We start from the raw sequence: 16,315 nt of genomic DNA, 5'->3' as shown, positions 1-16,315 counted from the left end.
AGCAGTCCAATTTCATGCTTTATCCAAAGATTTAATGGCATGTTTAAGCCTAACCCCTGTTAAAACCTTTTCTTCTAGCACTGGCTGCAGTTCTCAATGTAACTGTGATGATTATTAATTTTGTAACACTTTCTGTATTTAATGAACAGAATGTTCTTGAAAGTACATCAAACTGGCTGAAACACTGAGTATGAAGGACAAGTTATCAACAAGAAAACAACAATTTTAATTACTGAATTTAATAACTAAAACAAGAAATTAGAAACATTATAGAGGAGAAAAACGTAAACCACATAAGAAGAAAAATAAAAGCTGATTAAATTTATAAGCCCCTACACAAAGTAGTGGACTTAACAGAGAAGAGTCAAGTGAGACAGTAACTAGGAAGGACAATGGTAGGTTTCTAAGTTACACTTTAGATGACAATCTCATACTCAAAAGCAAAAATCAGAGCAGCAGCTAGAAAGGCACTATTAAAAGGCACAGAAGAGTAATTTATAAACTGACTACATGTTGTGCCATGAAAAAAGATGGAACAGTCTGTTCACATCTAAATTTCAGACCCAGAATGTCCTGTAACAAAAGTATGTTACAAACACCTACAGTTCCATTCTGTTTTTAAGAAACATTCCTAAGGAATAACGTAAATTGAAAAACAAACAAAACCAAAATACAATACATATTTTCTGTATTCAGATGATTTCCACTGATGTTAATGGGCCATTAAAAATCCTGGGAGTAATCTTAAATAATCTCTTCTGCTTTCCTTGTACCTGAACCTAAGCTATTGTTTTCCTTTTATGAAAAAGAAACAGCATTCTAACAAAAATGCTCAAAACAATCCTTGGGATTTAATTTCAGTCTGAAGTCAACTGAAAATTCTCACTCAAGTCAAGCTTCCATTATAAAAATAATTAGTTCAAATTTTTTTACCAAGTGTTGACAGCTTTTCATGCTATAACATTTGTAGCATTGTTGCTACCATAACAATTAAGAAAAAATCACGCAGAAGGACATCTTTCAAGATTCTGCAAAGTTTTTAAAATGAAATCTGAATCTCTTTATCAACTGATATCAAGATTCCGCAAAGTATGTTGGTTTTCATACCTCATTAACAATTCCTTCAAGGTCCTGAACGAGTAGAGAGTACGTTATCTAATTATAAAGGTATGCGACTTCATCATTTTGAAGTGAAAATGATATTAAAAAAAATCTAAGTTGTAAGATTTTACAACTGACTATTTTCAAGACAGTCTCAGAATACCAAGGGTATAATTAAATAGTAAATACTTTAGTTTAGAACAATCAATATGCTTCCAAAAAAGAAATAAGATAGAATTACACAAAAAAGTAGCTTTAGCAATTGTATAAAAAAGAAAAAAAATGAAATTAAAAATTAAATCTATACCAGACAGTACAGGAACCTTTTAAAATCTTATAGTCAAGATACACAATGCATTTCTCTAGAGATGTTCCATGCAAATTTATGGAAGAGAAATAAGAGAAAAAACTGAAACAATAAACTGCCAAGCATAATGAGTAATCTATTTAAAAATATGCAGAAATTCCGTATCAGTGGCCCACTTCACTGCTTTTTTTTCTGATTTTGCTACTTTTTTTGAGAATCATCAATTAACAAAATAAGTGCAATGTGGCTTTTTTTCCCCCTGAAATCTGATTATTAGAACATGGAAATATAAATCATGTTAATTTTTCTGCCCTGACAAAGGAGTTTGTGGTGTGGGTTTTTTTAGCACGTCTGCTTGAATTTGTAAACTTAATTAAAAAAAAAAAGAAAAACCTTACAGAAAAATAATAGGGCAGAAACACAGAAGATAACGGTTGGAAGGGTCTTCTGGAGATCATCAAGTCCAAAGCATGTTCAGCTGCAGCAGGTTGTTCAAGATCATGTGCAGTCAGGTTTTGGGTATTTCCAAGGGTGGAGACTTCACCACCTACCTGTGACCTGGTTCCAGTGCTTGTGCCCACTGCCTCTTTCAGTGGGAAGGACTGAGAAGAGTCTGTCATGTATTTATTCATATTAGTAAGGCTCCCCTGAGATATCTCTTTCTCAGGCTGGACAGTCACAGGTCACTCACTCAACCTCTTCGCATAGATCAGATGCTCCAGTTCATTTTGGAACAGCTCCAGAGGAGGGCTACAAGGATGACCCGAGGGCTGGAGCACCTTCCCTATGAGGACCAGCTGAGAGAGTTGGAGTTGTTCAGCCTGGAGAAGAGAAGGCTACGAGGTGATCTTATAGTGACCTTCCAGTACCTGAAAGGAGCCTATAAGAAAGCTGGAGAGGAACTATTCATAAAGGCTTGTGGTGATAGGACAAGGAGGAATGGGTATAAACTGGAGGTGGACAGATTTAAATTAGGCATTAGGAAGAATTTCTTCACCATAAGAGAAGTGAGATACTGGAACAGGTTACCAAAAGAGGTCGTGGATTCCCCCTCCCCAGAGGTTTTTAAGGCCAGGTTGGAATTAGATGATCTTTAAGGTCCCTTCCAACTCAAACTATTCCATGATTCTATTAATCATTGTGATTAATTAGAGATAATTCGTATTTCAGAAGTATAAAAGGGCATGTTTTTTTACTCGGGAAAATATTTTGGGGAATTGTGTCTTGTTTACACCTGAAAAGCATCACAAATTATTATGTAGCCAGGAATAAATCTATAAGTTTTCTTCTGAATATTTTAATTTGTCATGCATGAATTCAGAAATAAATTTTCCCATTATAGTTTGTGTTATTCCTATAATTGGCACTGAATTCCAAAACTGGAGTGCCAAATTAGAATATAAGCAGACATACTGAAATTTATTTTTCTTTTCCCCACTGTAATGTTGAGCTTCTGGCATTGTTCTCTCTCCAGTAATCATACTGCCTTGAGACGGGTATTTTCTTACAGGTTTTGTTTGTTTCTTCCAGGAAAACAGTATATTTTAGCGTGCTTGTTTAATATCTTTCCATAGCCTTGTTTTCATACATCTTGAGACTGGCAAGGAAAAAATAAGCAAAAAGAGACCAAGAAAAGAGAGAACATCATTCCTAATGAAATAATAACATGATCTCCAGCCAGGAGAAACACATTTCTTCACAGACAAGGAACTGATAGAACTGTTTTGGGAAGATACTGATGATACAGTAATGGGTTCCCCACACTAAGAAAGAGGAACGCTCTGTAAGTTGGCAAATCCACTTCTGCAACACAGCCAAGGGGAAGTACAGATCATAGAATCGTAGAATAACCAGGTTGGAAGAGACTCACCAGATCATCGAGTCCAACCATTCCTATCAAACACCAAACCATGCCCCTCAGCACCTCGTCCACCCGTCCCTTAAACCCCTCCAGGGAAGGTGACTCAACCCCCTCCCTGGGCAGCCTCTGCCAGTGCCCAATGACCCTTTCTGCGAAAAATTTTTTTCTAATGTCCAGCCTGAACCTCCCCTGGTGGAGCTTGAGGCCATTCCCTCTTGTCCTGTCCCCTGTCACTTGGGAGAAGAGACCAGCACCCTCCTCTCCACAACATCCTTTCAGGTAGTTGTAGAGAGCAATGAGGTCTCCCCTCAGCCTCCTCTTCTCCAGGCTAAACACCCCCAGCTCTCTCAGCCACTCCTCATAAGGCCTGTTCTCCAGCCCCTTCACCATGATGTGTCCTGGGGATCACTAAGTTTAAGTTGATTCTTTTGAAGACATTTGTGTGAGAGGAAAAAATAAGGTTGCAATAAGCGAAATATATATAGATATGAATTGTGTTCTGTTATAACTACATAAGTTTGAATGTGTTTCATTAGTGCCAAAACACTTCTTATATCTGAGGCTGGAAACAACATAGATTTAGAATACTGAAATACATTCTGCACTCTGATCTCAGATATGAGAAAGGATGTGGAAGACCAGGATTAGGATTTGGCCCTTTGTGTTATTTTCATGCTTTCTGTTCTAGGCTAACACTGTTTTCCAAAGTGAGACAGGAGGAAGAGCATTTCATGAAACAAGTAGACAGGTTGCCGAGCTTAATGACTTCTCAGATACATTATTATGCATGATACCTCATTCCTACCTTGTAGGATGGCCAATAGCAACTGAGAAATTTGTAATATTAGCATCTGTAAGCACACAGCCAGAATTCATGAATATGAAGCTAACAGTTCTCTCCTGCTTTCATAAATCACCTACTTAATTTTTTCTGTCTCAAACCACTTGACTACGTAAGTTGCAGTAGTGGCTATGGCAGAAACCCATAGCACTAAAGAACTGATTATGAATATATCTCTATAAGAACCACCTCTTGTTTTATAATAAAATGTAAGTATTCATTATTTAATATTCATCTTTCTAATCTAAAAGAAAGTTATCATTATATGTACATACACATTCTTCTCCTTTTTCTGTGGCTGAGAGTTTCATAGAATCAAAGAATGGTTTGGGTAGGAAGGGACCCTAAAGGTCATCCAGTTCCAGCCCCCAGCCATTGGCAGGGACACCTCCCACTGGATTGGGGTGATCAAAACCCCATCCAACCTGGCCTTGAACACCTCCAGGGATGGGGCAGCCACAACTTCCCTGGGCAACCTGGGCCAGGGCTTCAACACCCTCATGGTGAAGAATTTCCTCCTTATGTCCAGTCTAAATCTGCCCCTCTCCAGTTTATATCCATTGCCTCTCTTCCTATCACATCATGCTTTTGTAAAAACTCCTTCCACAGATTTCTTGGAGCCCCTTCAGTTACTGGAAGGTCACTATAAGGTCTTCTTGGAGCCTTCTCTCCTCCAGGCTGAACAAAACCAACTCTCTCAGCCTGTCTTCATGTGGAAGGATACTTTTTCAATACTTTCTCTCTGCCTTCACAATCACCAGCTACTGATTAACATTTTATGAGGCATATGACAATGGTTAAAGGACCAAGGGAGATCATCTGGGGTGCTGTATCTTCTATATGAAACAAGAAATAGGTAGCATCAACAGCAACGTAGAAAATGCAATTAAAATTAAGGCTAATTTCTAACATTTCAGTATACATTCCATTCCGGTTTTCACTTTGAGTGGTGTGCAGAGAATTTGAATTTCACTCTAACATGCAATTTCCACATTTAGCCCCACTGTCTGCCAAGACCTCTATAACTACTTTTACGCTGCATTAAGGTAACTAGAAGCACCAGGGTTAAAAAGTGTTCACACATTGCAACTTTTTCTGGTGAAGCAGGGAGGATAAGGTAGACTCTGCACATAAATTTGTAAATTAAAATATTTCCTTTTAGAACTGGGAGAAGGAAGCCATCCAAGATCACCTTAATGCTACGTCCTGAGTCCCTCTCCCATTACCCATTTCCACACCATGTAAGGACATCGTTGTAACCGATGCCCCTGTACTGGTGATTTATTTCTGTAACAAAACTTTGGGGAACTTATTTGCTTCAGGTACTGAACAAAAGCTCAGATCTGATGTGCAAAAAGAATATGAAGACACAGCATACGTGCTGCCTGAAAATCTCAGTTTTTCAAAGCAGTCTCATGGATTTATTCAGCAGTTTAATTATAACATAATGGAAGCTTACTGGGGTGGGTCAGACTGGAGGTCAGATTGACTGCGTGTTGACAAATGTATTTTCAACCATTTTAGAGGATTAATTTAAAAACAAAATGAGCATTATAAATTTTATATAACACTAACCTTAGTAAGGTCAGGTTTTACAGTCAAGTATAATAGATGGCAAATCATCAGTCGAATGAGGGTAGATGTGAGAGGTCAAGAGACCAAAAAAAATGGAAAAAGACAAACATAAAGAAGAAAGTAAGACTAAAATCTATCTTCACAAAGTAGCTTTTAAAGATAAAAAAAATTTAAAATCTAACAAATGAGAAAAACACTCAAAATTAGTAGAAACCAGACGATAACCTCACAAAAATCTAAGAAAGAAAAATAAAAAATAATGAAGATAGACTTTTAAAGCTATGCCAGTAGCCATCAGAGAAATATAGTTCAAATCATGACACCTCAGATGTTAATTATTAACAAATCATGAAACAGCAGGAAGATTCCAAATTACTATAAAAGCACAGTGTTGTCCTTAGATAAGTTGGCAGCATATCCCAAGTTACTAAAAATGGATTAGAAGATCATATGTAAAGGTAAAATAATAATTGTCCTTTGATAGTTACACATCAGAAAACAAACACATGTCCATCACAAAGGATAAGGGAAAACTAACTGTTCTGATTTTGGCTGGGATATAGTTAATTTTCTTCATAGTAGCTACTAGTGGGCTGTGTTTTGGATTTGTGACCGAAACAGTGTTTGTAACACAATTATGTTTTTCTGCTCTTCACACGGCCCCACCAGCCAAGAGACTGGGGGTGTACAAGAATCTGCGAGAGGACACAGACAGGTCACCTTGTGCTGGGGCTGTCCCATCCCTGGAGGTGTTTGAGGCCAGATTGGATGGGGCTTGGGAAGCCTGATCCAGCGGGAGGTGTCCCTGCCCATGGCAGGGGAATTGGAGCTAGATGATCTTTAAGGTCCCTTCCAACTCAAACTCTTTTATGATTCTATGATCTGATCCCAACTGACCGAAGGGATGTTCCACACCATATGGCACCATGCTCAGCAATGTAAAGCTGGGGGAAGAAGGGACATTGGGGTGAGGCCTGATTTCCTGGAGAAGAATCATAGAATCATAGAATAACCAGGTTGGAAGAGACCCACCGGATCATCGAGTCCAACCATTCCTATCAAACACTAAACCATGCCCCTTAGCACCTCGTCCACCCGTGCCTTAAACCCCTCCAGGGAAGGTGACTCAACCACCTCCCTGGGCAGCCTCTGCCCAATGACCCTTTCTGCGATGAATTTTTTCCTAATGTTCAGCCTAACTCTCCCCTGGCGGAGCTTGAGGCCATTCCCTCTTGTCCACCTGCCTGCCAATGGCAAGTAGTAACTGAATTGCTTGTTTCACTCTGCTTGAACATGTGGCTTTTGCTTCACCAATTAAACTGTCTTTATCTCAGTCTGAAACTTCTCACTTCTCTTCATCCACTGTGACGGGAGTGAACAAGTGGCTGTGAGGGTCTTACTCACCAGCTAGGGTTAACCCAGATGACCGACTTCTCAAAACCCCCTTTCTTCCTTAGAGAAATTCACAAGTTAATTTGATTAAGGTGAGTACATAATAGAATTTATTCACTCTATATATGTTGGTGTACTTGAAAATCTGCCTGGTGAAGCAAACGGCTCTATAAGCAGCAAAACTGATATTAAGTGGTTTGACATGGAGTTCATAGAATCATAGTATAGTCTGGGTGGAAGAGACCTTTAAAATCCTCTAGTCCAACCGCCTGCAATAAGCAGGGACATCTGCAGTTTGATCAGGTGCTCAGAGCCCTGTCCAACCTGAATATGAATGTTTCCAGGGATGGGGCATCTACTACCTCACTGGGCAACCTGTTCCAGTGTTTCATCACCCTTGTAGCAAAATTCTAAGTGAAGTGAATAGTAGCATTTTTTAATAAGTTTTGAGGATATATGAAGTTTTATATGCAAGAAGGTGTATAGCACAACTGAAGATCTACTTTGGCAAGAGGCAAATTATAATGGTTGTTCAACTCAACTGTAATATTCAATGCAACGCACTTAAAAGAAATCTTTGATATAACAAGTGACAGCAGAAAACTACATAGTACCTCTGCATAGCACCTGCAAAGCACAGAACACTCCTTTAATTTATGGTGTTAAAAAAATTACAAAACCCAGGAAAAAGCTATAAATCTGGCATTTCTTCAAGAACTCAGAAATGAGAAAAGCATGAAAATCTTCTGACATTTAATCTTACTCTATCAATCAAAAGATGCATAGAGATCTTGACTGTTTTGCATAAGTGTTTTCAAAGGTGAGATGAAGAGCAAAACGAATAGCTGGCATTTATAAGTAAGTTAAAGAATGTTTGACAGTAATGTGATTGAAACTTGCAGACAGATTTTTTTTCCCTGGGGTTGTTGTACCCAACCACAAAACAAGTACCTAGTTTACTACAGAATTAAGTGGGTAAGCTTAAAAGCGATGATATATGTGAGATAAGAATTAGTGACAGATTGTCCTCTATATCTAAATCCTAAAAATTTATGTCTTCCAGTAATTCCAAAAGTAAATACTGTCTTCTTGTATTTATTTTCCACCAGTAGTTTTAAATCTGGAAAAAAATACAGGCAAAAAGTACTATGCACTATTTAAGAGGCACCACTTTCCTTATAATTCTCATAATTTATGCTGGAGAGAGGAGCAATAAAGATATTACTTTTAGTATGTATTAATATTAAAATTGATTTTAGACTTGTGCTTATGATAAAAAGGAGACTGTTATTTCCATGCTTAACAACATGGTCAAGTGAACTTGACTCTGTTCTTTTAATATTATTATCTATCAAACTCTATTTTTATCACACTACCAAAGCCGTGATTCAGGCAGATATGATGAAACAGTGGTTATATAGATTATTCATGGCAGTACATGAACTACATCATCATAATGTACTGTTGCCTAGATTTATGGTAGCTCTTTCTAAGCAGAATTTAACACAAACTATTTCACCTTGATGTCACAATAATTTTCTAAAAACATCCTTAATTCACTACATTGACTATTTTTTTTTTAAAGCTGTAGTTTCTGAAGTGTAACACACTATTTCAGCTTTACTTACTGTGTATAAAGCATCCTGACAATCTCTTTATAGGGCTATCACATCAGTAATATTGGTGTGTTCCAGGACTCTCTCAACTCACTCTAGCTACGTGAAATACATAAAATAGAAGTTCCTAGGCTGTTGTCATATGTGTCTTAAATACATACTCCAGTGCTTTTGAAGACTCAATTAGTAAACACTAAAAAATTCAACTTAATAAACTCGAGAGATGGTATTTCAGCAAACTATTCACATCTATTTCCACTTTTTCTTTGACTTCATATATAAACGCACTCTTGTTCATACAATTCTTGGGAGATCGGAAGTTCAGCAATTCAAGTTCGAAGACCCAGTAAGCCACACTCCCATTTAGAGGCTGAAATAAAGAGCTAGGGTCTAGCTGCCAAAATGGATGCGTCTCAGTTTTTCAGTACAGAATTAAAAATTCCATTGCTCCTTTCCTCATTTCCAGTGCTCACATGAAAAATATCAAATGTCTAATTTCATGACAGGAAATTTTCCAGAATCAGTAAACTTTTCCCATCTACATCATCTACTTTGTGAAGCTTTGCAAATTTTTCTCTTCATGTAGCAACTCAAAACTGAATCAAGAAATAAAAGGTGCACTTAAAAAAAAAAAAGATGAAAATGTGATTTCAGCATAAATCACTGTGCAATAGATTTTAGCATAGATCACTGTGCAACTGAAAGCACAGGGCACTAACAATGCAATGAACACCGGTAAAAGTATATTAAAAAACCCTAACTTGATTACAATTGATAATAAAACTACACATTTATATTGCATCAGAGAATAAGATTTTGCAATCTTGTACACAGGATTAAAAATACTTGAGTAGACTGAATTTCATTTGAAGCTCTCAAAAACTGTTGTGCGAAGCTATTGCTTAATAAAGCACTATATCAGTGCTTTGAAATTGCTTTACTTCTAGATGTTTTGAAATTACAGGTTACTTGACTGATTAGAAATATCACTAGCAAGAGTATCCTTCTTTTAAAAAGGAAATTCTGGGATTATGTTTTTTTATTCCCTCAAACCATCTCTTTCTAAAATAAAATGGTCAGAGGAAAGACTAGAAAATATAAGGTGTCCCTTAATTGTCCCATGGCACTTATTTGCTAGCACTGTGTAAAACTGTACAGCATGATCTACTAAGGATTAATTTGATTTGATTTCATTAGCTCAGTTCTACCTATACATATTGCTGGACAGGTTGCCCAGGGAAGCTGTGGCTGCCCCATCCCTGGAGGTGTTCAGGGCCAGGTTGGATGGGGCTTGGGCACCTGATCCAGTGGGAGGTGTCCCTGCCCATGGCAGGAGGGTTGGAACTGGATTATCTTTAAGGTCCGTTCCAACCCAAACTGTTCTCCGACTCCATGATTCTATAAAGTAGGATCATTATTTCTGCTATTTTGAGCCCAATTTGGTTTTGCTTCAATAAGTTTATTAGCTTGTCCATTGGGTTTACAGTGACTACAGACACTGGCTCTGAACTTTCAGAAACACCTTTCCAATTTAATTAGATTAGAGATTGAAAACAGATACTCTTCTGTACCATAGGCATGTCCTATTTAATGAGTACAGGGAAAGTAAATGTCTTCTTTTCAGATCTGAGCAGTACTGAATATTTAAAAGCAGAAACCACCTGAATCAACCTGAGAGGACAGCAGTGCCCTTCAGGAAATTTTTCTTCTCCTCCTATAACACAGGCAGTGGAATTGTTTTCTTTTAATGAAGACTTTATGCTAGCAGTTTTTTAGATGACTGCAGAGATGCAATGATACAGTCTTGGGAAACCATCCTGTCTAAAGCTAGATGAAAAAGATACCCGATATCAAAAAAACAAACAAACAACAACCCACAGATTCAAGAGTTCAGTATTATGCCTGAATAAAAACCTGAAACCTTAGATCATCACAGTTTCAGCAATACTTTAATAAATATCCCCATATAGTGATTTAGCATTGTTATATTTTACATTTTCTGAACTCCTTACGCAAATAAATTATCCCTTTCCTTATTTTCAAGTTTTTATATTTTCCTTTTGTTTAAATTCATCATTATTGTTTCAACAGAAGTAGAAAGTCATTTAAAATTTGAAATATATTAAAAAAGTCAATTACACTTAATTTATTCCTACCTAACTCAAATATAAAGTAAATTATGTTGGCAAGTTTTAAAACTAAGCACATCTCCAATTTGGAGAGGATATTTCTCAGCAGCAGGTGTCAGTTCTAATAAAAGTTAAACCTTGACAAGGTTGACAAGTGTCATTTTCAGTAACAGGTATTTGAAATATATATTATTTGTATAAGGGGTTTAAAGAGTAAGCTGCATTTTTAGAAAAGAAATCTGAAATAAAGATGGGATTTTCAAACTTTAAGTGATAGGTGAAGTGCAGCACGGCAGCCAAAATACATATTCAGGGTGTGAAGAAAAGCAGGAACTGAATGGAACAGACACACCTCTTAAAACACCTGCCTGTGCACTATGATTTGCAAGGCAGGTGGGAAACGAAATATGGCTGTACCATACTATTTAACATTGTTGAGACCTCCTAGAAAATTATTAGTTTCCTTTAAATACAAACAAACTTTTACTGAAGACCTTGCCTTAGGAAGAAGACAGAAGTAAGAATGCTGCTTGTCAAGGCATCTAAGTGTTATTATGATTTATATACACAGATTTTTGCAAAGTATGAAAAGGAGATGGAAAAAAAAAATCTGTCTCCATGGTTATTATGTCTTCCTAGAACAGCCAAAATATGCCTAAAGTCGCTAAAAAAAAATCACACAGAAGAGCCAGATCTGCAAACTTCGCAGAGGTCATATTCACCCTGAAAGGTCATTATTGTGAATATGGACTAAGGAACCCTGCAACAGGAAAACAAAATGCAAAAGGAAAAAGAAAAAGATGTAGGCACTTGGGTGGATTGTGTCTACTGCTTCCCTTAAGAGGCAGACAAAATATCTCAAAGTAGAACAAAGACTGATGTTACTCTATTCTATTGTTTCAGTTACGCAAACATTATCAAGTACACGAGTATTATCCTACCCTTCAGGAAACTACTTTAACTAATAACTTTCTATTCTGCATATAAAACACTGACATTTTCCTTTCAGGATCTCCAGGAAGCCCTCGTGGAGGTGACAAGAGTCCATATCTTAAGTCCAAACCAACAATTTTCTCTGATATCACAGAACAAACCCCTTCCTCACCCCCTAAATCTGCTGAAAACTCTTCTGGGGTTCTCATTTGTCTGAGCTTCCATTGGCTGCTACTCCAGTCACAAGCCTTAAAAACCAGGGCTTTTCTTGTGGGCTCAGAGATACTTTAAGAGCAGGAGGAGAAAAGCAGGTGAGCCAAGGCCATGCATCACCATTCCTTTACTGCTTTGAAGCCTGAGGACAGAAGGCACAACAACCCACATTTACCTGCACGTGTTCCCAAATCACATCCATTAACTTGATGGGGCTTGAAACTCTGAAAAGTTTTAGTGGAGGTCTTTTTCGTTAATGAAAGTCATCGCCAAACATAACCTGAAATCCATTGTTGGTCAGGAAAAATGTTAAGTGCTTTGGACTTAATTCTATAATTTCTCTTTAGTGCTACTCGTTATTTTTATTGATGCAGTATTTGCTGGATAACCAAGTGAGTTATAGTAAATACATTAAGAAAAGACAGATCAGATAAATCTAGCTGTTACCAAAAGAAATAATAAGTTGTTTTCTGCACTAAAGGCATTTAATCTGGAAGAACCTTCACTATAGCCTGATTTAAAATTGTCTTTTCAAGAAGTAGCTTGCTGTACTTAACATGAATCATTAAACAAAAGGAAGACTGTGACCTGGTGTGTACTGAGGCAGTTTGCACTTTTGCTTTACCTTTTAGCACACCAACAAAAATACTAACAGTGTAACTTAACATCGCAGTATGAGACCGATTGGAGATTAACGATAACATGGTCAATAAAGAACTCTTGGTACTTCACACAGTCAAAATTTATTGGATTTCATATTTCTGTAACTTGATCAATTTGTAAAAGATCACACTGAATCAAAGAGCCATCCACAAAAATGTAATGAAGACATTGCAGCATGAAAAAAAGAGAACCAATAATTCACTGACACTCTAGCAGCACTATAATTATCAGCATTCTTCTCTTCATTTATCTTTCTCCTTCCAAAATGAAACACTTGGATTCCCTTGTTTTATATCCATGCATGCTGACAGCTGCCTGTGTTTGCACAACCATCTGCACTTTGTTTATAAGCTGTTTTAGAAAGCTGTAATGGAGTTATTAAAAGAAAATGTTACTATGTCCCCTTGTTTGAGCACATGACATTGTCATCGCATTCTTCTGTGCTTGGTTTACTGTCTTTTTATACTGTTGCCAGAGTGGGATAAAACTAAATTAAGATTAAGATAAACATTAATTAGCTTTATGGTGTTTATTTCATAGAATCATAGAATAGTTGGGTTGGAAGGGACCTTAAAAATCATTCGGTTCCGATCCCTCTGCTGTGGGCAGGAACACCTCCCACTGGATCAGGTGCCCAAGCCCCATCCAACCTGGGCAGGAACACCTCCAGGGATGGGGCAGCCACAGCTTCCCTGGGCAACCCGTTCCAGGGCCTCACCACTCTCATAGTGAAGAAATTCCTCCTTATTTCTAGTCTAAATCTGCCCCTAACCAGTTTATACCCATTGCCCCTCATCCTATCACCACCAGCCTTTGTAAATAGTCCCTCCCCAGCTTTCTTGTAGCCCCTTCAGGTACTGGAAGATCGCTATAAGGTCCCCGTGGAGCCTTCTCTTCTCTAGGCTGAACAACCCCAACTCTTTCAGCCTGATTTGTATCTTCCAACTTCCAACTGAGAACACCTTAAAGGGCAAGATGCTTCCACCATCCCCAAACTAACCAGACCAAAGCTCGGGAACTATTGCTTCAAGCATTGAAGCTGGAGCTTCTCTTTCAGCCCAGTGGGATGCTGCTTCCCTCAAGGGACCACAGCATTGCCAGAACACTGGGCTTCACTCCCCTTCCCAGGTAAATAATGTCCAGCATACTCCCTTTAAACAGCACAAAGTGTGTCTGATAGAACTACATAATGATGACAGCAACAATAGGTGGTATATCTACCCAATTGCTTTAAAATTAACTTCTAGAATGAAAAGGAATTATTTTGTCACACACATGGAAATCTCACCTACGTTACTCTAACAGAGCAATCTTGAATACTTCCACTACTAAATTAACAAACAGATTCAAATAACAAGGAAAGTATTTTCACAGAAGGCAGATTTTTTTTTATCAGTAGATTTATATGACAGGGTTAGGAATGCAGTGGAAAGAGGATAGTGCACTGCTTTGTAAAATGTATTGAATCCAACCAAACCACTTTTACAATATATCTCAAAGGAACTAAAAGACTCTATTAAATAGTCTATTAAAAAAATGGCCTATAATGAAAAAAAAACTTCGATCTACAATACCGAGCTATGTGCTATATAAAAATACAGCAGAAAGACTGAAAATCAGATACCAGCACACTCATTATATAACTGTCAATACTAATATTTTATGGTCTAAAATGGTTTTTTTTAACTGTAATTATTGCTTCATTCCTCAAATTACAGTGAGAAACACTAATTACATTAGCTTGCATAACAAACTTGGCATTTTCAAAGTGTTTTACCACCTAAGTTTAAAACCCTAGCACCAGCACTAATAAAACCACTAACAATACACATATGGAGTGATATAATGCTGCACAGACAGAAAATACAGTGTAGTGTGATCATTGTATGCCCTGCCAAAGTCCTGCATATGCATGTGTGTGGCTCACAGGCCTTATGAGGAACGGCTGAGAGAGCTGGGGGTGTTTAGCCTGGAGAAGAGGAGGCTGAGGGGAGACCTCATTGCTCTCTACAACTACCTGAAAGGAGGTTGTGGACAGGAGGGTGCTGGGCTCTTCTCCCAAGTGAGGGGGGACAGGACAAGAGGGAATGGCCTCAAGCTCCACCAGGCTGGACATTAGGAAAAAATTTTTCACAGAAAGGGTCATTTGGCACTGAACAGGCTGCCCAGGGAGGTGGTTGAGTCACCTTCCCTGGAGGGGTTTAAGGGACGGGTGGACGAGGTGCTGAGGGACATGGTTTAGTGTTTGATAGGAATGGTTGGACTCGATGATCCGGTGGGTTTTTTCCAACCTTGTGATTCCATAATTCTATACTCTAACACCTGAAAAAGTTCACAGTTTTACTGTGTTACTGTTCATGCAAATACATACATAACAGTTTCACTGTGGAAAACACACTACTGCCACGTGCTTAAAGACAGAAAAATTACAAACAAGAATCAAATATCATATTGCAAATTTTGTGTTAAAAGCTCCAAAAATATCTCTCAAATTATACTACCCCTTCCAAACACATCACTGTTTTCGTTACCATCCCTGGAGGGGTTCAAGGCCAGGTTGGATGGTCCTTGGGCAGCCTGATCCAGTGGGAGGTGTCTCTGCCCATGGCAGGAAGCTTGGAACTGGATGGTCTTCAAGGTCCCTTCCAACTCAAACTGTTCTATGATTCTATGATTATTGGAATGAGGACACGATGAAAAGACTTTAACTTAGTAATCCATATTAACAAATTAAAAACCTACTGAATCAGAAACCATAATTAAAATATACTGCAGTCCTACCAAAAGAAGGCGATAACATCCACAGAGAGTCTGAGAAGCAATAGAGGAAGTTCAGCCATAGCCTTCAAAATTCATGATCCTCAGGAGAAAGGATTAAACACCACAACCCATTGTAAAATCTCTCTGCCACTACCTTCAAACCCAATGTTTTTTATTTTAGAACACAAAAAATATTACTTTACATTCCCCCTCCCCCCCCAGGCCCCGTTAGATGCTATTCTTAGCATGTGGAATCAACAGAAAGTTGAGATAGGAGTCTACAGTTTGGGGATCTCTTCACAGCACTTTGCTTACTGGGAGATACTATCATCCTTAAGTAAACAGAGATCTATTATAAAAAGAGATAAGCCACCATATAGTCACCATAGTGAAGAACGATGATGAAGCAGAGTTACTGTGCAATAAATAATGCATTTTAAATTCACATACTGCTTGCACTTCCAAGATTTAAATATTTTTTTATATATATTTTTTTTTTCAACTGTAAACAGCTGGTTGTAAAATAGTTAACACTCCAGTAGGAAACAGTACTGAAAACAGTATTTCTGGGTTTACAGGTACGTAGGAGAAACAGCAAGACAACCAGTGATGCTGGTCTCAATAAGTGAACCTTTTCTCATTCCAGCTCTAACTACCCTTTGCAAAAGTAGCAATGCCATAATAGTCAATGCTTTAAAATAACTTCTGAACAGAACAGTTATTTGTTTACATCTGACAGCTCTACAATCCCTAATTACCATAAGTATTTCTGACATGGCTGTGAATGCAGGTGTATGCACTCTGTGAAGCCCCTCTCCCACAACAGATGTTCACGTAGCCTCCAAAATCCTACAGAACCCAGACAGAAATGCATTATTCAGCATTTGCTGGATTCGCCAGCAAGATATCTAATTTAAAGCTAAT

The 16,315-nt window shown here is 37.9% G+C and overlaps 1 protein-coding gene across 2 annotated transcripts in view; it reads right to left on the bottom strand.

Moving 5' to 3' along the window:
• Window positions 1-16,315, bottom strand: part of SNTG2 (syntrophin gamma 2) — a 269,256-nt gene that overhangs the window by 164,450 nt on the left and 88,491 nt on the right. The gene's annotated exons all lie outside the window — the stretch shown is intronic.

This window comes from Phaenicophaeus curvirostris, chromosome 2 (genome assembly GCF_032191515.1).
Source record: "Phaenicophaeus curvirostris isolate KB17595 chromosome 2, BPBGC_Pcur_1.0, whole genome shotgun sequence".
Lineage (NCBI taxonomy): Eukaryota > Metazoa > Chordata > Aves > Cuculiformes > Cuculidae > Phaenicophaeus > Phaenicophaeus curvirostris.
The sequence above is the reverse complement of the archived record's forward strand: the minus strand, read 5'-3'. Positions and strand labels throughout refer to the sequence as shown.